Genomic DNA, 23,064 nt, shown 5'->3' on the forward strand with positions numbered 1-23,064 from the left:
CCAGTTCCTTTGCTGCAGCCATGATGCTGACAAGCAACCAGCTCTTAGGGGAACACATATTATCAGCCACTACAACTTTTAACATGCAGTTTTTAATGCCGTAATGCTTGGGCCAGCACATTTATAACTAAGTCTGGATGCCACAGGCCAGCAGCACAAGCCAGGCAAAAATAACTGCCTAGGTTACTGAGAATCAAATCTTGGCAAATCACTGTGGGGTCAGAAAAGGCCAGATGTGTCATCTCATTTGACCCATGGCATTTTGCTGAGTGACTCCCTACATCCTTCCTAGAAAGGCCTTATCTAACCTGTTCTGGAATGAGGCTCATACAGACCATGACAACAGAGTGCAAATAAGCAAAATAATGGAAAGTACTTCCAAATCATCACATTTTTGTCTTAACTATCATCCCTACTAACTTTGAAAAAGGTGGACACCATCCTGAAGGAAAGAAACCCTAGGAAAATGATCCTGGGTTCAGGGACCATCATCATTTATTACTAGAAATTAAACCAAAGAGTGACATAAAACAACAATATTTAACGTATTTAAAGTTCACCTGGAACTCCTCTAGTTTTGGCCTGAATACTGCTGGCTACTGAATTCAAGCTACTAAGTGAACAACAGTCACTGAGGTTAAGCAGATACAATAATGCCCTTCCTGTAAGTAGACTGAATGAATAGAGCCTATGCCAACAAGTATTCCAGGGGAGGCTATTAAGAAGGCAGCTAGGATTTATTGCATTACGATTTCAGTGATACTGCCTGTCGTCATGCCTTTAATTTTAGTTACTAATCTTATTTAATAATGCTTTCCAAAGTTGTGTTAAATTCTGCCCCACAAACAAATCATCTTGTTTTGTTTAAATGTTACTTACGACAATCATCAAAACAAAAAGCAGTCAAGTAGCACTTTAAAGACTAGCAAAATGGTTTATTAGGTGAGCTTTCGTAGGACAGACCCACTTCTTCAGACCTGTCCCACGAAAGCTCACCTAATAAACCATTTTGCTAGTCTTTAAAGTGCTACTTGACTGCTTTTTGTTTTGATAGTGTATGGACTAGCATGGCTTCCTCTTTGTTACCTTACGACAATCATGTTTTGAGATTTTGGCAGTAAGAAGAGAGGGGGTGAAATTATTACCTACCTATTACTGGACTGTTCTAGATACAAGAGACACAGGAGGCAAATCAAAGCAGAGAGTGAGACAAACAGCTGTGCTACAGTGTATACTAGGGACAATTATATGGGAACCAGAACAACAAGAAGTCCTGCGGCACCTTACAGACTAACAGATATTTTGGAGCATAACCTTTTGTGGCCAAAGACCCGCTTCATCAGATGCATCAGTGGGGAGTGGTTTCAGAGGGATATTTAAAGAGGAGGTCCCAGTAAAAGGGAGGGCCAGAGCTGACAAGGTCTATTCAGTCTGGGTTGAAAAGGCCCATTATCAGTAGTATGTATGAAGAGAGGAAAAAACAGGTCAGACAAAACAGTGGGGATATGGCTCATTGTCAGTCTAACAGAGATGTCAACACCTAGGGCAGACAAGCACTAGGAGGGTGGTGAAGCATTGGAATGGTCTACCCAGGGAAGTAGTGGAGTCTCCATCCCTGAAGGTGTTTAAGTCTCGACTGGACAAAGCCCTGGTGGGGCTGATCTGATGGGTTTGGTCCTGCTTAGAGCAGCAGTCTGGACTCGATGGCTTTTTTAGGTCTCTTCCAGCTCTATTGTTCTATAATTCTACAAGTTCCTTTTGTAAGGTGCGAGCCACTCTAAGTTTCTGTTTAATCCTAAATTAATGGAGTCAAATCTGCAGCTCAGAGATTTCTCTCTCCATTTGATTTTTGAGTTTTTGTTGTTGTTGTTGTTGGACTGCTACTTCTAAATCTGGGATATTGAAGTGTTCTCCTACAGGTTTGTATATGTTGCCATTCCTGATGTCTGATTTATGTCCATTTATTCTTCTACATAGAGACTGTCCAGTTTGGCCAATGTAAATTGCAGTGGGGCATTGCTGGCCCATAATGGCATATATCATATTAGTAGATGTGCAGGTAAAGGAGCCCCTGATGATATGGTTGATGTTAGGTCCTGTGATGATATCACTGGTGTAGATATGTGAGAGAGTTGGCAGTGGGGTTTGTTGCAGGGATCGGTTCCAGGCTTAGAGTTACTGTTTTGTGATCTAGAGTGGCTGGTGAGGATTTGTTTAAGGCTGGCAGGCTGTCTATAGGCAAGGACAGGCGTGCCTCCCAAGGTCCGTGAAAGTGAAAGATCATTGTTCAGGATGGGTTGCAGATCACTGATGATGCGCTGGAGAGGCCTTAGGTGGGGGCTGTATGTGATGGTCAGTGGTGTTCTCTTGTTTTCCTTGCGAGGCCTGTCTTGCAGCAGGTGACTTCTGGGTATCCATCTGGCTCTGTCAATCTGTTCCCTCACTTCCTTAGGTGGGTATTGTAGTTTGAGGAAAGCTTGGTAAAGGTCTTGTAGATGTTTGTCTCTGTCTGATGGATCAGAGCAAATACGGTTGTACCTTAGTGCCTCGCTGTATACAATGGATTGTGTAGTGTGCCCTCGATGGAAGCTGGAGGCGTGTAGATAAGCATAGCGGTCCATGGGTTTTCGGTATAGGGTGGTATTGATGTGACCATCGCTTATCTGCACAGTAGCGTCCAGGAAGTGAATCTCTTGTGTGGACTGGCCCAGGCTAAGGTTGATGGTCGGGTAGAAACTGTTGAAATTATGGTGGAACTCTTCAAGAGCCTCCTTCCCGTGGGTCCAGATGATGAAGATGTCATCAATGCAGTGCAGGTAGAGGAGGGGCGCTAGGGGAAAAGAACTGAGAAAGCGTTGTTCCAGGTCAGCCATAAAAATGTTGGCATACTGTGGGGTCATGTGGGTGAAACAGAATGTTCCCAAAATGCAGAGCGAAAAGAAAATCTAAGTGTTCAGCCTGCCGTACTAGCGCGTCTGACCAATAAACAAGGGAAGAGTAGTAAAGGGACTCCTGATCCCTTCCAGCCAACCTTCTCTTATACAGCCTTACTCATCTGTATTTATTCCATGATTTGCTGAGAGAACGCATGGCATGTTTCAAAAATGTGAGTACGTCCTATGGTATCCAGAGGGGGCTTCCTGTGGGAGATTGGAAAAAAATGTGCTTCCCATATGAATCAGACGCTGAAACTGACACCACTTCACTAGCAAGGAACGTGAACACGTGCAGCAGGGTTGCCAGTGGGGTAAGCCATCAGTCTAGATCAGGAGTGTCCCTTTAAAGACCCGCGCAGACAAACTTGCACACGGGCTCTGTCGCAGATGGGGCAGAATGGAAAGTAAATGAAGGGTTGACTTTTTATTAAATCAGACTAAAAGGCACTTCTATTAGATTGGTGTCAATCTGGTGTCTGGCCTCTGTAACTTTGTTCTCACCCACAATTGTTTCCGATTTGGGGACAATTTATACCTCCAGATTAGTGGAACTGCTATGGGCACCTGCATGGCCCCACAATATGCTAATATTTTTATGGCTGACCTGGAAAAATGATTCCTCAGCTCTCGTCCACTATTACCCCTCCTCTACTTACGATACATCGATGACATCTTTATGATTTGGACCCATGGTATAGAGACTCTAGAAGAATTCCACAGAGACTTTAACAATCTGCACCCCACCATCAACTTATGCCTCATCTACTCCACCCAAGAAATACATTTCCTGGACACTACAGTACAGATCAAGGATGGCCTGATTGGTACCACACTCTACCAGAAACCCACTGATAGCCATACTTACCTACATGCTTCTAGCTTCCATCCTGCACACACAACTAGATCCATTGTTTACAGTCAAGCCCTTAGGTACAATCGCATTTGCTCTGATCCTACTGACAGAGACTGAAAACTACAAGATCTCTACCAAATATTCATAAACCTGAATTACCTACCAGGAGAAATAAAAAAACAAATCAGTGGGGCCAAACGAATACCCAGAGACCAGCTACTCCAAGATAGGCCCAAAAAAACCAAGAACAGAACACCACCGGTCATTACCTACAGTCCCCAACTCAAACCACTGCAAAGCATTATTAGAGACCTACAACCTATCCTTAATCAGGATGCCACACTCCAGAAGGCCCTACGTGACAGGCCTGTTCTCCTCTACAAACAACCTCTCAACCTCATGAGGATTCTCACCAACAGCCACAGTCTATACTGCAGCAACACCAGTCCTGGAACTTTTCCTTGCAACAAGACCCATTGCCGACTTTGTCCACATATCTATTCTGGAGATACCATCACTGGACCTAACCAGATTATTCACAGAATCACGGGCACATTCTCATGTTCCTCAACTAACATCATAGATGCCATCATGTGCCAACAATGCCTTCATGTTTTGTACATTGGCCAGACTTCAAACTCTCTTAGACAAAGAATTAATTGGCATAAAACAGACACAAACGCTCCTGATTGACAAACCTGTCAGTCAGCACTTTAATGGAGTGGGCCAGTCTGTTAATGACCTGAAAGTTTGCATCTTACTGAAGAGGAATTTTCATAGCAGTTTGGAAAGAGAGGCTGCTGAACTCTCTTTTATATTCCAATTCGACACATTAACAAATGGTTTGAGCCGGGATGGGAATTTTCTAGGTCATTATAGGGGCTCTTATACATACTTGGCTTTATCTAATTCTTGACTCTTCCCCCACCCCCACTTCTGCCCCTCTACTCTCTGATTTGCTCACTTTGATAATATTTTTCTGACTTGTCAACCTTGATTACAATTTTTGGTTCTCTGTGCCTTAAATATTGAGTCTGTTCTGGTGTGGCTATGGTCTGAAGAAGTGGGTCTGTCCCACAAAAGCTCATCACCTAATAAATAATTTTGTTAGTCTTTAAAGTGCTACTGGACTGCTTTTCTGTTTTGATAGTATATAGACTAGCACAGTTCTCTCTCTGTTTCTATCACACTGACGCTGTCCTGAAAGGTAAAGGCAGCTTCCACTCAGGGAACGGTTGTCATCAAGCTTTTGTTTGCATTTAAGGGTGTCTCCCCACCCAAATCTCAGCCACAACTGCAGCCCTTCACCTTCCCTCTGCTAACCTCTCCAAAAGGGGCAGGAGAGGGAGACAATGAGCTCCACTTCCCCAGAGCTGCCCGGCTATGGAAGAGCATGCACAGCTCAGTCTCCTCCAGGGTGGCCCAGCATCTTTGCTTCCTGGATGTTCCAGTAGGCTTTGATCCTCCCAGCAACATGACAACTCCAGGAACTCTTCCCTCTTCCGGCCTGCACCACATTAGCACAATCTGTCCCATCTGTGGAGGACCAACAAGGGCAGACGCTTCCCAACCCTTGCTCAGCCATATATACTCTGATCCCCCAATGGAAGTGGAGCTGCTTCAAACTCTTAGCCATGGCTAGGGCTGTGCCAAATTCACAGTCCATTTTAGTGAATTTCATGGTCATATGATTTTAAATACAGTAAGTTCATCATTTCAGATATTTAAATCTGAAATGTCATATTTGTGTAATTGCAGAGGTCCTGACCCAAAAGGGAGCTGTGGGGGGGGGGGGGGTTGCAAGGTTATTATATGGGGATTGCCTGCTGCATTGTTCTGCTTCCCTGCAGCTCCCACCACCGACATGAGTGCCAGGGACCCGATACTTCCTACTGCCCGGCACCAGGGCCCCTGGTAATCCCCAAGACCATATCCTTCAGGGAAGAGGGCTTGGAGGAAGGGGTGAGGTGGGTGGGAGCAGAGCAGGGGCTAGGCTTAGGGGAAGCGTACTGACACCCCAAGACCACAAGGAGTCATGTGCCTGCAACTGCCTGTGGGCCAGACAGTGAGCCTGCTGCTCAGGGAGTAGATGGCCCGTAGACTATGAGTTTAGAACGTGTGTGAACAATAATGGGGTTAATCATGATTTAGCATTTAGCAATCCCACCACTCAGGGTTCACCACAGAGAGGATGAGCCCAAGAGAAAAAAAGCCAATTCCCTGCTATAGTTTTACTGCATGTCTGCTCTACTGAGAAGAGCTGATGTAACCAGATCAGTTGGACAGAGAAGCTGGGGAGAGGTCATATCTTTTACTGGACCTACTTCTGTTGGGGGGCAGTGGGAGGAAAGGGATAGACGATTCTCAGCTATACAGAGCTCTGCCAGAATGCTTTTTCTCCACTCTAATTGTTTTTTTCAGGGTGCTGGTGTTGCAGATAGGCAGAAGGGGATGGAGGTTAGAGTAACTATAATATCCAGCCACGTGCACAAGTAGGAACCATGCCCTCAGTGACTCGGTGGCTAGTACCTGCCTCTCTAACCAAGAGAAGTTGATGCAGTAAAAGGTATGATTTCAACCACCTTGTTTCTCATTTGGAGCAGAGTCAGAACTCACCGTCTCTTGGGCCTATGCCCCTCTAATTTGGAACTGTTCTTGTCACTTACTCTAGACCTAGCACCCGTACTCTGGGAGGACAGATTAAGGTTCTGTGAAGTTCAGAAGAGACACAGAAGTGAAAGAAAAGTTTGTGACTCCAACACCTTCCACTCTGCAGTTGAAACAGATACTAACTGCGCAGTCTGAGAGAGCACGGTTCCTCTTTGTAAACATGGCAGCATATTACAGAGACTCTGACGCTACCCCCCTCCACCCCCCACTGATAACACCAACAGCATGGAGAAACAGGCTTCTGTCCAGTATTCCTTCCTTCCTTCCCCCTGTACACAGAGAGAGAGAGAGAGAGAGAGAGACCTGAGCTCATCCAGCACCAGAAAGATCATAAGTGGGGGAAAAAAAAAAAAAAAAAAAAAAAAAAAACCTATACAAACTGGTGCCAAACTGCAGAGTCATCACAGCAGCTGTCTGAAAGCTCAGATGACTGCGTCTGGCTGAGCATAACCGGGCTACTACTCTCTGTAACAGCCACATCCTCCCTGACTGAACTGACTTGATTTCTCCTCTCTTGATGTTCACAACTCCACATTAACTGCCACTGATGGGCCACATCCTCTGTGACTGAACAGACCTTGTCAACTCTGGCCCTCCCCTTGACTGAGGCTCCCTCTTTAAACCCTCCTCTGAACCCCACCCCCACTCATGCACCTAACAAAGCGGGTCTTTGCTCATGAAAGCTGATGCTCCGAAATATCTGGTAGTCTATGAGGTGCCACAGGACTTCTTGTTGTCTCTGTAATAACAACAACCTCATCTAGGCCAGTAACAAACGGTGCATATTTGGCTTTGGTACAGAGCTCTGAAGTGGCAGTTACAGTGTCTGACACAAGAGTACTCCCATGAAAGGTTCAGGCCAGGTAACCGTGTGCCATCCTGTCAGCATTAAAGTATCTACGATGAAAAAACTAAAGCTTCCGATTCTTCCGCCCCCACCACCAACTCAATGTGCTTTGTACCTCATCCACCTCAACTGTTCAATCACAGTCCAGGGAGCAACAACATTTCCCTGGCAAATGGCCTCAAATTGTTTCTTTCCTGACAAGCTCCTCCTGCAATTGAGGCGGTGCATAAAGGGGTGGTTGTTCAAAGGGTTACTTGGGTGCATGAATTATTGCCAAAGTAAACAAGAGACTCAAGCATTGACCATCATAATTATTATGAAATGATTTGTTTGGGGCTAATCCTGGCCTAGGCACTATATGAGGAAAGAAAGACAATCCCCAGCCCATAAGATGTTGCAATCTAACACATAATATATTATTCTTTTTTCTTATATTATGTTAATATGCAGAGACCCCAGTCAGCATCAGGGTCCTGACAAGTGGGCGTGGAGATTATAATAGATGAATAAACAAAGAAGAGACAGAAACCAAAAAATCGCTCTGATTCAAAGAAAACCTTCGCAGCATCTCACCATTAGACACCAGTTTTCAATTGCAGATCACAAAGCACTTCACAAAGTAGGTCAGTATCATCATCACAGGGAGATGATGCGACTTGCCCAAGGACAGGCGGAGGCAAGCACAGAACCCAAATCTTATGGGTACAGTCCTGCACTTCAGCTCCTAGGGACACAGTCTTCCATGGTGCAACAAGCTATGGACATGCATAAAAGGGGTAATGTTTCCGAAACGGTGGAGTGTTTTCCTCTCAGACATGAAGGACCAGCTGAGGCACGGAAATGTGCCTGTTCTAGTTCAGCAGCTCTCAGTCTTTCCAGGCTACTGTACTTATATTAGATTCATAAAATCAACTGGAATAAAAATGTTGTACTTACATTTCCATGTACAGTACACAGAGCAACACGGACAAATAACTGAATGAAATTTTAGTCTGTACTGACTTTGATGCAGCCTGTTGCAAAACTAGCCAAAGCTCTAGATAATATGGGTGTGCCTCCTGGAAGACTGCTGTGTGCCTCTGCAGGGGCAGATGTACCAATAGCCGGGGCCAGTTTCCCCACATGCTAATGTGGCAGGACAGAAGGAGGCACAATCAGTTTTAATGTGGCGGGCTCCACTTTGGTAAAACTGGGGAAGGCTGCCTAAATTCATAGAGTAAGTGACCAGGAATCAGGAGAGGATTAGACATTAGAAAACAGGATGAAATGAGAAAGGGAGCCTTTATAGTGAACATCAGAAAATTCTCCTCAGGGTGTGCGCTGTAAGAATGTAGAGTACTGTTAAAAGAGCTACACAGTCACAGGGCCTTCAGCCAGGGCATCTTGCTCATCTGAACTTGACTGGTCTTGGCTGAATTTGACCATAGGTTGGTTCCTTGAAGGCAGCAACTGTATCCACCTTTAAGGGCTCGTCTAGACGCTCTCCCCGCCCCGTCCCGTCCCCTCTCACCAGGAAATAAACATTTTTTTCTGGAAAAAAACCCAAAACTTTTACATGGCCCTGCAGGATAATTTGAGATCAGTGGGCTTTTCTCTCAAAATAAGTACTCCAGCTCTGCAAAGTGTTTTCAGAACCTTCCCCCCCGCTCGCCCCCGGCCCTTTCAAGGTCAAAAAGGAATGCATGTGAACAAAACACAGCTATTACAGGCTCATGTAAAAGCTCCTTTTGCAATGCTGGGACTGTGAGCTGCAGCTGTAAAGGAGAACGCTCCCTTTTGCAATGCTGTGGCTCTGTGTGAATGCGATTTTCCAACATTAGTTAGACATTATAATGTCAAAATAAGGAACAAAACAAAACAAAAAACAAAACAAAACCAACCCTGTAGTGTAGACACAGCCTAAGTTTGCCTAAGTTTGCACAGCCACAAGCTATCAGCCAGCTTCTTGTAGATTATTTGCCCAAGGCTACTGGTTTAACAGAAGTTCTGACAATGGAGGCTGAACAGCACAAGGCCCTGGAGAATAAGCTACAAGGAATAAGCCTGAACCAGCTGAAGGGTCACCACAATGACTGCTAAAATAAGTACATTTCATTTTTGTAATAGGTTTGTCTCCTCTCACGCATCATCAACCTCTTTATCTAAGAGTTGCCACACCATCATACGATGACCATAACTCAAGTAGAATCATTAGCAATACATGTAGCCGTCATCAGGCCAATAATTTTATTCAGAAATGGACAGTTCAAAGGTCCCAAGTCCGTGAAGCCAGATACTGTCCCTTGCCACAGGCGTACAGCATAGCGTGTTAAAAAGAAGAGTTGGAAATTTAGCTGGTTAGTGAGTCACAATACATAATTGCGTTCACATAATTTTGAATGCTGGATCTCTGCAGTAAGAACTCCTTTTGGAGGAATGCTGCAATTACCTTCACAGAACTTCACGCAAGCAAACGAGGAATAACATTGTGTTCTGTTCAACTAATGACCATGTATCCAAAAGAAACACTGTCCCCAGCTTCAACATAGAAAGCCTCACGATCCACAAGTTGGAAAAAACTAGAGGGGAAGCTGTCTACGGTAATTAAATGGCTCCTATCACTGTGATATCAGGGCAACACCACACAATATTCATAGGATTTTTCACCCATGAAAGGCAGAGCTGAGCTACTGCCCCATTTCACAGATGAGGGGACAGAGGCTAAGTGACCTTTCACAAGGTTGCACAGGAAGTCTGAATCAAAGCCAGGATGTAACCCTGGTCTTCCATGCCCCAGATCACCATGCAAATCCCTGTCTCATGGGGCTACTCTTAAAAGTATCTCCAAGGTTTTCAGTACTGCTTTGTTCAACTTTTATTAATAGGTCATCTTGTATGCAGGGAATGATAAGGTTCATGAGTCTCCTGGTTAGGTCACCTAGATTTCATGGTCTACGTGCAGCCAGTGATGAAGCTGGGAGTTCTTCTCAGTGTGTCTAATTAAAACACACCACACAAACTCTCTCCCTTCATCAGTTCATCACAGGCTCAGTTCCAGTAGAAAGCTCAGTGTCACATCCCTTTCCCCTACCAGTGCCAATCTTCTCTATCAGAATATAAACTCTTGGGGGCAGGGGTGCTCTACTGTGTCTGTACAGTACCTAGCACAAGGGAGACCCATTTTGCCTACTCCCTAGCCATCACTGTACTAAACATGGCAAACCATAACAATAAAACGTATTTTTAAATCAGGATCATAAACCCTGGAAAACAGACTCCTTATATGGAACGCATGACACCAACTTAAACGAAGCAATATAAACAGCTGTCTGGTGAGTACATTCAACAGTGCCAGCTTCTTCTAAAATGTTCCCGGTGCTGAGAGTACGAGTCGTAGCTAATTTATATTGGCAGCATCTCTAGCACACAGCTCTGTATACACACAGCTAATACGTAACATCCTCATCTATCACATCACAGACCTTGTAATACCAGTTTCCCTTACTCCCCTTTCACTTTATGCAAAACTTAAGCTGTGGAACACAAGCTGCCCGATGGAATAGAACACTACATTCCTCTCCTGGGAATCTACAGTAGGAGCCACACAAAAGCTAATTTTATTGCATTTTTCACATTCTTACCAAGTCAACAAAAAAAAAAGTGTTTGTTTCAAACGGGACAAGGCTATTTCAAAATCTATCTGTTTTCAAGGAATATTGTTACACTGACAATGGTTACACAAAGCCAAAAGAGGAGCACACCAATAGCAGGACAAATAAACATTTGTGACTCACAGGCCCCATCAGACGCAGCACCAGATATCACTGGTCAGGATCTTAGTGACAGTGGGGGGGTTATGGCAAGAGGTGAGAATTCAGGAGCTCTAAATTTTGCCTCTACCAAGAATGTGCAACACCTACAAACATGCAACTCGGAGAAGACACTGAGTTGCAAGTGGAGAGCTCGTCTGAGTGCGTGGTGGCACAATATTGACTCTCCCTCCCTCCCTGGCAGGGTTGTTCCAGACATAGCCGCAAAAGGGTTTTCGGCGAGAGCTGCACATTCAGGGGAGATGAAGTCTGGGAACCAGCAGTGTGCCAGCAGGTGGGGTTTTGCTTGCTCACTTTCCAAGGAGAGGAGAAAGAGGTGCTCTACCTCAACAGCCTCAGCTTTCCCACTGACTTGCCGTTTGCAGCTTCTGCCACATACAGCTGCACAGCAAGGGCAGGCTGCACTCCCAGCCAGCAAGTCTAGAGGCCTAATGAGCATTCAAGATAAGCAGGCTGCAGAAAAAGAGATGCCTCCTGATGAGATGAGTATGCTGGATGTCGCTCACATTCCTGCATTCTGTGAGACAGGCTTGGTTCAACTGAGTGGACATTTTGTAACCATACATCTTTGCAGAGAGAACTCCAGAACAGCTGTCATCTAGCAGCTGACATTTTCCAAAGTTAGGTGTGTATGTGGGACTATGCAAGCCTGTTCATGCCTTCCCACTTTGGGCACACATTTCCCCAACATGTTTCTGCAAAGATGTGGGGGGGGGGGGGTGGGGGGGTGGCACATGAGTACATGATCAAGTACCTGACCCGAGCATGCACGTGCTCTCTTTCATGCATACACATAGGATTTGTGTGTGTAACTTAGGCACACTTAAATATACACATCAGTGACTAAATAAAAAAAAAACACACTTCCTTATAACTATACAGATGGCTGTGTGTACACAGACATATATTTACACACATACACAGGATGTTTCTGTCCATACAAGGTATGTCTCCACAGGGATAAAACCCATGGCTGGTCTGGCTCAGTTGATCCAGGCTTGCAGGGCTGGGGTTCAGTGGATGAAAAAAATCACTTTGTAGCTTAGTAACAGAGAAAGTTGTGCTAGTCTATATACTACGAAAACAAAAAAGCAGTCCAGTAGCAAGTCTAAGACTAACAAAATAACTTATTAGGTGATGAGTATCGGAGGGGTAGCCGTGTTAGTCTGGATCTGCAACAGCAACAAAGGGTCCTGTGGCACCTTACAGACTAACAGAAAAGTTTTGAGCATGAGCTTTCGTGAGCACAGACTCACTTCATCAGATGCTCACGTCTGTGCTCACGAAAGCTCACGCTCAAAACTTTTCTGTTCGTCTACAAGGTGCCACAGGACCCTTCGTTGCTGTTATTAGGTGACGGGCTTTTGTGGGACAGACCCACTTCTTCAGACCACAGCCATACCAGAACAGACTCAATATTTAAGACACAGAGAACCAAAAACAGTAATCAATAGTAATCAATTCTTGGTTCTCTGTGCCTTAAATCTTGAGCCTGTTCTGGTATGGCTGCGATCTGAAGAAGTGGGTCTCTCCCACGAAAGCCTGTCACCTAATAAGTTATTTTGTTAGTCTCTGAAGCGCTACCGGACTGCTTTTTTGTTTTCACAGTATATAGACTAGCACGACTTTCTCTCTCTTACTAATCTACAAGGTGATTCTTTTCGTCCACTGAACCCCAGCCCTGCAAGCCTGGATCAACAATTATTATGTTAGTCTTTAAAGTGCTACTGGACTGCTTTCTTGTTTTCACCTTGTAGATGTTTGGGCTCAGGCCAAAGTGGAACCTTGAGTGTGGGGGAGGTCCCAGAGGTCAGGCTCCAGACAGACTCAGCAGACTATGGCCAGCTGCAACCACACCCAAGGGATTTGTATCCATGTCTAGATGCACCTGTTCTTTCTGTGGCAGCCTTTTTTCTGTAACACACTAAGAAAAACTTCTTCCTACAAAGAATCAAACAAGTGCTTAAACCAACCACCACACGCATTGTACAAGTTGAACCTCTCTAGTCCAGAACCCCCGGGGCCTGACTGGTGCCAAAAGAGAGACTTTGCCAGATCACAGAAGGGCAATATTTTCTAGCAACATTACTAACACTCCCACTGCTTACTGAACCTCTTAGAAGACATTTAGGGGGTAAATTACAGCTAAACAATAGCACAAAACATGGAGAGCCAGGACTGGTGCCTGTACACAAATTTGATGGGACCACGGGAAACTTGGCCACATCCATGAGAAACAGTCATCCAGCTAACTAAAATCATGCCGGATTACAGATGTTGCCAGATAACAGTGTGCCAGACTAGAGAGGTTAAACTTGTACTGTGGGCTGAACGTCTGCAAATGGATGAGCTCGGGGCCCTCTGGCTTCTTGCCCTCACAACACAGGCTCTATTTACTCATGCTCACTTGCCTCTCCATCTACTGCCTCTCTCCCTTCTTTCATTTCTAGACTCACTGGCATGTCATTTCTAATCATCTGGATTCTCTTTCCTCCAATCCCATCTTAGACATTTCCCAACCAGTTTCCCCTCCTACGTGCTCTGAGAAAACAGTTCTTGCCAAAAAATCTCTGAAGACTCTCCCTTCCTATAGCTCGGAACCAGTACTTCAGCCCCATCCTCCTTGAAATTTTGCTCTCCCTTTGGCTTCCACGACTTGGTCTTCACATGATTCTCCTCCTAGCTCTATTATTGCTCCTTCGGTGTTTTCATCTGAGCACTGCCCTCATCGCCTTCCTTCTGTGGGAGCTTCACTGAGCCCCTCTCTCATCTTTCGGAGACTCTCACCCACCAACAAATTCCACTTCTCTTGCTTGGCTGATGACCCGCAGCTCCACCTTGCTACTGCAGATCTGTGTCCATTTGTCCAGAGCAAAATTTCTCCAGCACCTCAGCACGGATGTCTAGCTACCAGCTCAAGTTTATCACAGCTCAAGTTCTCTGACCAAAATACGATCCGTTGGCAGTGTCTGCAGAGCACCTAACATACTGGAGCTCTGCTACATGATGGTGGCCCCTAGGTGGTATGGTCATTCAATTCATAAACATTTATCCAGGTTTGCATGTTGACAACCTTATTGCAGTATCTGATTCCCTGCGTTAGAATCCCCAAGGCAGTACAAGTCAGTCAGTACGGGATAATGCTACACTGAACTACTGCCACTGAATCACAAGTTACATAACCACAGCTCTTGCTGCACCTAGGAATCAATCTACACTGCAAATAGCTACCATGCTGTAAGGTCTAGTTATGACATGACACTACTTCACTGGGTGAAAATTACTGCAGCCCAAGACTAAACCATACGTAACTGCATAGTGTTACCATTTACAACCATGTTACCTGACACAGTCTTAATGGGGCACCTTTTGATACCCTTCCTGGAAACTGAGGCATGAATGAACAAAATATATCCACCAACCCGGTCAAATCATTAGATGTTTCATCCCATGCTTGATGTTACAACTCCACCCATCACCATGAACACAAGGTTCCCAACTGCATGGGTGTATGGTGTTTTGGCTTTGCTTGCCAGCAGGGCTATCAAACAGTTGGTAGGCTGTACTAATACTGTTCATTCTACTACATAGATGGGACCGATGGCTGTAACCTGTGTAGCGGGGCTCCATGGATGATGCCATCCCAAAGGGCAATGACACAAGGACACACACCCTCTTTTAGTGCCCATGACAAACAGGTGCTCAGGCTCTCAGAATGTTCTGACAAAAATCTGGGGCAAAATCCTGGCTCCACCAAACTCCACTGACAGTCACTGATTTCAGTGGAATCAATATTTCAGCCTTGTACGCACAGTGTGGGAGGACAGGCCAAGAGAGAAAACAGTGGCAGAGAGAGAATGAGAGTGACTTTGATGGGCTGTGTTAGCTATAAACACCTCCACTGTGTGTGTTCGAAGCTGTTTACATCGACCATGGTTCCACCTTCAGAACGCCTGGCTGGACAGTTACATTTAAAATGCAGCTAAGAGAGGCCTTTCTATTAAGATTTCCCACTGTTGCATTGCTCCCACGGGAGCTTAGATGTAGTTGGGGCTTCAGGTGGCCACTGCTGTTTTAAGCACAGTGTCATCTTGTGCTTCTCAGAGTTCAGTAATTAAAATGCAAACGGGCAGCCACCTATACTAGTCTGCACCACTGCGCCCACTGACAGTAACAACACTGTGACGCATGTGAACATCGCCTTAGCACCACGCAAACGCAACTTTGCTGAAGCCTCAAAGGAAGGACAGGGCGACAACCTCCCTTCATTCGCAGTTGTCCTCCTGAAGCTATGAGCCAACCCCCGAGTTCTTCTCCCAGGCTGGGGCGGCCATGCTGCACCCTGCTTATCTCTTCCCATACAAACTGCTCCCCATGTTCCATCTGTATCGGTTCCGCATGTTTTGGCCATCTCCCTGAATGATGGAAATCCAAGAGCTGCACAAGACCAGCATGTTTCAGCACAAATGGAGGAAGCTGAAACAGCCGTTCTTCCTTTGGCCCCCTCTCCTCCATTTGAACTTGGTCTGAACTAATGGAGCATTGGAGAGAAAACAGGCGTAACCTATAGCTTTCTTATTAAACCTCTGATGTAAGTGTAAATCTTTTTAGAGCCTCTTGCCTAAGCAAATACAGGAGCTAGGCCAATTAAGTATTCATCTGTCCTGGGCTGAGCCCCAACATCCTGCAGGTTTGCTGCAGAAAGTGAATGAGAGCTCTAGTCAGGAGTGGGTATGAAACCTGATAATAGCGCTGAGCCAGAGCAGTTGTAAACATCCTTCAAAGGTCCCTCACATGTACCCAAACCACCTCTTGGGCACAAGCCAGGGACTATCCCAGGCAAATCATCTGAACTTAAGGTAAACTTCCACTGGTCCCTTTGATTGAGGCTTCTCTGAAGAGCACAAGGAAGCAAGCCCCGTCCTGTGAGAGATGGCCTGCTTCTGCTTGGTTTAACACAAACAACCCCTTATCTTTTAAAGTAACAATACCACCCTCCAGAGACAAGTTCAAAACCATGTTGATTCGCAATACCATCCACACCACCTGCAGATAAACCAGTATTACAACGACACCTTTGAGGCTCCCGTCAGAAGCTTCAGGACATTAAAAATGAGACCCCTGCAGCGTTCTCATTAATTTTCCCCGGCTGTGAGCGGAACGAATTTTAAGTGCAGCAGCACGGAGGTGACGTGCGACACATCACCTTCACATCGGTGCACATAACAGAACGCATGTGGTGGTGGGTGGAGCCAAGGGCTGGGATGTCGCAGTGTGAGGGCTCTGGCTAAGAGAACAGGCTCTGGGGTAGGATAGGAGATTGGGGCCCAGACTTGGCTGGGCGGCTCCCCACTGGGGGTGTGGGTGGGCTCCTTCCTACAGCTTCAGGCTTTGGGAAGAGGAGTTTTGGCGGAAGTTAATGGGAAGCTGTGTGGCTGTATAGTTTGGGGGGAACTTAGGTGTTCTGGATATTTCGGAGACTTGGGCATACACTGCTAACTGAAACCAGAATCCAAAAGATATTACTGACTAGCTCTCCCAGCATCTATGCACAAGGGTTGTCTAAACATGGAAATAGATAAAAATGCAAAGGATGTTCTGATCATTATAACTTTTACAAAGTACGAACTCATAAAAATGAACAAATGACAGGGTCTTACATTTACATGGTGCCTTTCTGCCAGAGAAGGCCCACTGCAAGGTGCGTTACAGATGATCACCAACGAAATGCAGTCATCTCTAGGGAGGAACAGGAGGACAGCTGTTTAAAAAGGCTTCCTGTAACAGTTTGAGAGGAATAACTTACCTACCTGAACGCAAAAGGAAATTAACAGAGAGGTGGCCGCGTTAGTCTGCATTCCAACAAAACACAACAGGAGAAATGTAGCACTTTAAAGACTAACAAAATGATTAATTCGGTGATGGGCTTTCATGGGACAGGCCTACTTCATCAGATCAATCTCATTTCCAATACAGACTCTGAAAGGAAATTGTTCAGCAGGAAGAAAGTAACTGAACTGAAACTTGGCTAGAACATTGTGTGAGAGCTGGCATAAGATCCTTATATGACCAGGACCTCAGAAGACAGCTTGGGTGGCACAATCTACTCACACTAGCTGAAACAGACCCCTGACACTACTAATGCCCATTCATGCAGTCAGCACATGATACCGCCTGAGGTGCCTCCCATCCAAGAAGCAATTGTGCTCTATCCCAGTGGTTCCCAACAGGAGTCCATGAAAAAAAATAAAAGATAAATAAAAATGATCAGAGGAAAACAAGTTTCAAATAAATTGCAAAGCTACGATCAATTATTATTTTAAAATTAAATATCTTCCAATAATATTGTTAACTGCTGCCTGAAAATCTATGTTGTGGTGCCTTTGTGCGAGGAAGTGACTGCGGTGGTTAGAAGCAAACACACATCCGCCATACTTGCTACATGGATCTGTGGCTGAAATCAGGCTCGTTGAAGAGAAAGGAGGCGGATGAGCAGAGAGAAGCATCCACAAGTGGAACACCTAAATGTTCATTAAATGGAAAAGGAAATGTAAATAACTAAGTGCACACAGTGGTTAGAACTGGTTTTGATGGGGGTCTGAGAATGGTTTGCAGAGGATTGGGGGTCAGCACTAGTGAAAAGGTTGGGACCCACTGTTCTGAGGAGAACGCAGCCTGAACAGCTTAGTAAAATAGTCAGGGATGGACAACGGTCCCACTTACCACCCCCATACAAATATACCCCAGGTTACCTATCCATGAAGAAGAGTCTAAAGCTGGCTATCTGCTGTTAGTTTAAAAAGGCCTCCCAGCAAGAAACTGAGGAAAACCACTCCCTTTTCAGAACTCCAGCTTCCTGGATTTAAAAAAAATAAAGTTTTGGGGAGCAGAAATTTTTAAGGGCGCCTCACAAAATCAAAACTGTTTTCTCATCATGTTTGGTTTATAAATTTGTGGTAAAAAAAAAAATCAAGACAAGACAGATTAAATCCAAACAACTTGTCATCATTTTAATTGGCATCAACTGGTAAGCAATGGGGGCGGGAATACAATAAACTTTGTCTTAATCAGCATTCTATCATCTGGAACTCTCAAATAACTGGCATTTTAACCATCAGTAAATTTCAGTTACATTTTCCATAAGTACAGCATAGTGAAAGTAAACACAAATAAATACAGTATAAGTTTACAGTGTATAATACTATCATTGTTGGTAAATAAAGCACTCTGCATACATTTTTGTTTGTTTCTTAACACCTAACCTTGTTTTTCTTTAGTGTTACATATTGCTGCATATAGCCCTCTCTTACCCAGAATATTTGAATATCTGGCAGCCCCAGGTCCCGGGGCTGCCAGATAGGAAAGTGAACTGTGTTTGCATAACAAACTTATTTTGTTTTCAGAAAATGGTTTATAATTTTAACCCCAAATCAGATGCAAATCTTCACAACTGAAAAGGATTATTCTGATTTTGTTTGGCTGCTAATGAGTATCCAATCTTAATGAAAATATTCACTTTTAATTGCCTCAAGGATTCGACTTCAAATGACAGTTAAAACTAATTTCATGTACTAAACGTGCCCTCTAATTCCTCTACTTTTTTTCATTTTGCAAACACATTTTCTAATTTATTTTAAACAATTTTTATTCCTCTATTTTTAAGAGAAAGACCCACAGAAGACCATGGGAAGCTCACTGACTAAATATTCTAGGAACATATAAAACTTGGTATACAGAAGACATTGCAAAATATGCACCAAATTGGAAAGAGGGAGCAGAAAAAAAATCACTTTTCCTTACTAGTCACTTTCATTCCCAGTGCTGACACCGACCTTCTGTATGCCCTTGGGCAAGTTACTTCCACTGCCGTGCCTCAGTTTGCCCATCTGTAAAATGGGGTAATGATACTGCCCTCCATTGCAAAGCACTTTTAGCTCTACTGATGCAAATTACTATGAAAGAGCTAGGTATTAAATTATAGCAATTGCATAATTAGCTAGGTACACTACAAGAGTGCCTTCCACTGAAACATCAAGTACCGTCCACCTTTTCCAGACACGTACAGTGCAAGTAACTTCTGCTTCTGAGTCGGGCAAGCATTACTGCCATCAGCTTCCACTGAAGATAAAGGGGGTACTCACATGAGTAAGGGGTAGACCTGCAGGATTATAATGGACATGAAAGATGCGCTGAAGAATATCTTAAAGATAACAACCAGTCCTGTAGCACCTGAAATACTAACAAATGTTTTAAGTCATGAGCTTTTGTGACTAATGCCCACTTCTTCAGAGTGAGTTTTCAGATTCACGGGTCTTACCTTAAATAAAAGTCTTAGTCTTCAAGGTGCTACAGGACTGTTTGTTATTGGTGAAGCCATAGATTAACAAAGCTATCCCGCTGATACTGTTAAAGATGTTGAAACAACACAAACAGAGCTCCCTATGCACTGTATTACATGAAACAAAGGAGACCTGAAGGGTTGAGCCAAAGCCCACTAGGGTCAATAGACTGAGTGATTTCAGCAAGTACTGAATCATGCCCAAAATCATCAGTGCAGAGAAATTAACAACCACAGCAAGGGAGAAGAACTCTTTGAGTGGAGTCAAATCAAGGCAGAGACACAGCCCAGCTATGATACAGAAGCTTTATTCAAGGCAAAGGTTTTTCAGACAAACAATGGAGGAAAATGGAGACTTCTAAGTCAAGAAACGAAACACAGCAGACAAGGCAGCATTTCAGAAAGTTCCTCTGGACCAAAAAAGAAACACTTCTGTCTGTGCCATATTCAGCAGAAGTACAGGTGGGACAAGTTTACTTGCAAGGCTGGCCAGAGAAAGTGAGCATGAGAGTGACTCATTGGAAATGCTGAAAGATGCACACAGTTGAATATCACAAGCATGAACATGGAAGTTCACACTATAGGTCTTAATTTTATACAGCACCACAGAGGTATGCTTGGTGCTACAGAAAAAGAGAGAGGTCATTATTTGGATTTGGGGGGAGGGGTAGCTCAGTAGTTTGAGCATTGGCCTGCTGAACCCAGGGTTGTGAGCTCAACCCTCGAGGGGGCCAACAGGGATCTAGGGCAAATAGATTTAAAAAAAAATGTCAGGAATGGCAATAGGCCCTGCTGTAAGTGCAGGGGACTGTACTCAATGACCTCTGACAGTCCCTTCCAGTTCTATGAGACCGATAGGTACAGAAGTAGGCCCCAAAAAGATCTCGGTGCTTCTCCAACACAAAGAGAGCCACAGTCCTTACTGCTGATGCTGGACTGGGAGGCAAGAAAGAAGTAAAGGTCTATGGCCACAGGACATTCTGGTTTGGCTTACACTGACCATGGGAAGATAAAGGATTCAAAAGACGGGATAGCAGAGGATCAGGCAACTGGTTTCTTGTTCCAGTCAGATCATCTTATTACCTCGTCTTAAATTAAGATGTTAATTTATGTTCATGTTATATTAACACCAGGGGAGAGTTGAGGATACCAGTGGAAGGATGGCCCACATGCAGGAATTCTGAAGCTCTATTGTTCTATAATTCTACAAGCTCCTTTTGTAAGGTGCGAGCCACTCTAAGTTTCTGTTTAATCCTAAATTAACGGAGTCAATTCTGCAGCTCAGACATTTCTCTCTCCATTTGATTTTTGAATTTTGTTGTTGTTGTTGTTGGACTGCTACTTCTAAATCTGGGATATTGAAGTGTTCTCCTACAGGTTTGTATATGTTGCCATTCCTGATGTCTGATTTATGTCCATTTATTCTTCTACATAGAGACTGTCCAGTTTGGCCAATGTAAATTGCAGTGGGGCATTGCTGGCCCATAATGGCATATATCATATTAGTAGATGTGCAGGTAAAGGAGCCCCTGATGATATGGTTGATGTTAGGTCCTGTGATGATATCACTGGTGTAGATATGTGAGAGAGTTGGCAGTGGGGTTTGTTGCAGGGATCGGTTCCAGGCTTAGAGTTACTGTTTTGTGATCTAGAGTGGCTGGTGAGGATTTGTTTAAGGCTGGCAGGCTGTCTATAGGCAAGGACAGGCGTGCCTCCCAAGGTCCGTGAAAGTGAAAGATCATTGTTCAGGATGGGTTGCAGATCACTGATGATGCGCTGGAGAGGCCTTAGGTGGGGGCTGTATGTGATGGTCAGTGGTGTTCTCTTGTTTTCCTTGCGAGGCCTGTCTTGCAGCAGGTGACTTCTGGGTATCCATCTGGCTCTGTCAATCTGTTCCCTCACTTCCTTAGGTGGGTATTGTAGTTTGAGGAAAGCTTGGTAAAGGTCTTGTAGATGTTTGTCTCTGTCTGATGGATCAGAGCAAATACGGTTGTACCTTAGTGCCTCGCTGTATACAATGGATTGTGTAGTGTGCCCTCGATGGAAGCTGGAGGCGTGTAGATAAGCATAGCGGTCCATGGGTTTTCGGTATAGGGTGGTATTGATGTGACCATCGCTTATCTGCACAGTAGCGTCCAGGAAGTGAATCTCTTGTGTGGACTGGCCCAGGCTAAGGTTGATGGTCGGGTAGAAACTGTTGAAATTATGGTGGAACTCTTCAAGAGCCTCCTTCCCGTGGGTCCAGATGATGAAGATGTCATCAATGCAGTGCAGGTAGAGGAGGGGCGCTAGGGGAAAAGAACTGAGAAAGCGTTGTTCCAGGTCAGCCATAAAAATGTTGGCATACTGTGGGGTCATGTGGGTGAAACAGAATGTTCCCAAAATGCAGAGCGAAAAGAAAATCTAAGTGTTCAGCCTGCCGTACTAGCGCGTCTGACCAATAAACAAGGGAAGAGTAGTAAAGGGACTCCTGATCCCTTCCAGCCAACCTTCTCTTATACAGCCTTACTCATCTGTATTTATTCCATGATTTGCTGAGAGAACGCATGGCATGTTTCAAAAATGTGAGTACGTCCTATGGTATCCAGAGGGGGCTTCCTGTGGGAGATTGGAAAAAAATGTGCTTCCCATATGAATCAGACGCTGAAACTGACACCACTTCACTAGCAAGGAACGTGAACACGTGCAGCAGGGTTGCCAGTGGGGTAAGCCATCAGTCTAGATCAGGAGTGTCCCTTTAAAGACCCGCGCAGACAAACTTGCACACGGGCTCTGTCGCAGATGGGGCAGAATGGAAAGTAAATGAAGGGTTGACTTTTTATTAAATCAGACTAAAAGGCACTTCTATTAGATTGGTGTCAATCTGGTGTCTGGCCTCTGTAACTTTGTTCTCACCCACAATTGTTTCCGATTTGGGGACAATTTATACCTCCAGATTAGTGGAACTGCTATGGGCACCTGCATGGCCCCACAATATGCTAATATTTTTATGGCTGACCTGGAAAAATGATTCCTCAGCTCTCGTCCACTATTACCCCTCCTCTACTTACGATACATCGATGACATCTTTATGATTTGGACCCATGGTATAGAGACTCTAGAAGAATTCCACAGAGACTTTAACAATCTGCACCCCACCATCAACTTATGCCTCATCTACTCCACCCAAGAAATACATTTCCTGGACACTACAGTACAGATCAAGGATGGCCTGATTGGTACCACACTCTACCAGAAACCCACTGATAGCCATACTTACCTACATGCTTCTAGCTTCCATCCTGCACACACAACTAGATCCATTGTTTACAGTCAAGCCCTTAGGTACAATCGCATTTGCTCTGATCCTACTGACAGAGACTGAAAACTACAAGATCTCTACCAAATATTCATAAACCTGAATTACCTACCAGGAGAAATAAAAAAACAAATCAGTGGGGCCAAACGAATACCCAGAGACCAGCTACTCCAAGATAGGCCCAAAAAAACCAAGAACAGAACACCACCGGTCATTACCTACAGTCCCCAACTCAAACCACTGCAAAGCATTATTAGAGACCTACAACCTATCCTTAATCAGGATGCCACACTCCAGAAGGCCCTACGTGACA

The 23,064-nt window shown here is 44.6% G+C and overlaps 1 long non-coding RNA gene across 12 annotated transcripts in view; it reads right to left on the bottom strand.

Moving 5' to 3' along the window:
• The window catches only part of LOC142009119 (uncharacterized), a 267,936-nt gene that overhangs the window by 71,778 nt on the left and 173,094 nt on the right, over nt 1-23,064 (bottom strand). The window lies entirely within an intron of this gene.

Source organism: Carettochelys insculpta, chromosome 2, assembly GCF_033958435.1.
Source record: "Carettochelys insculpta isolate YL-2023 chromosome 2, ASM3395843v1, whole genome shotgun sequence".
Taxonomy (NCBI): domain Eukaryota; kingdom Metazoa; phylum Chordata; order Testudines; family Carettochelyidae; genus Carettochelys; species Carettochelys insculpta.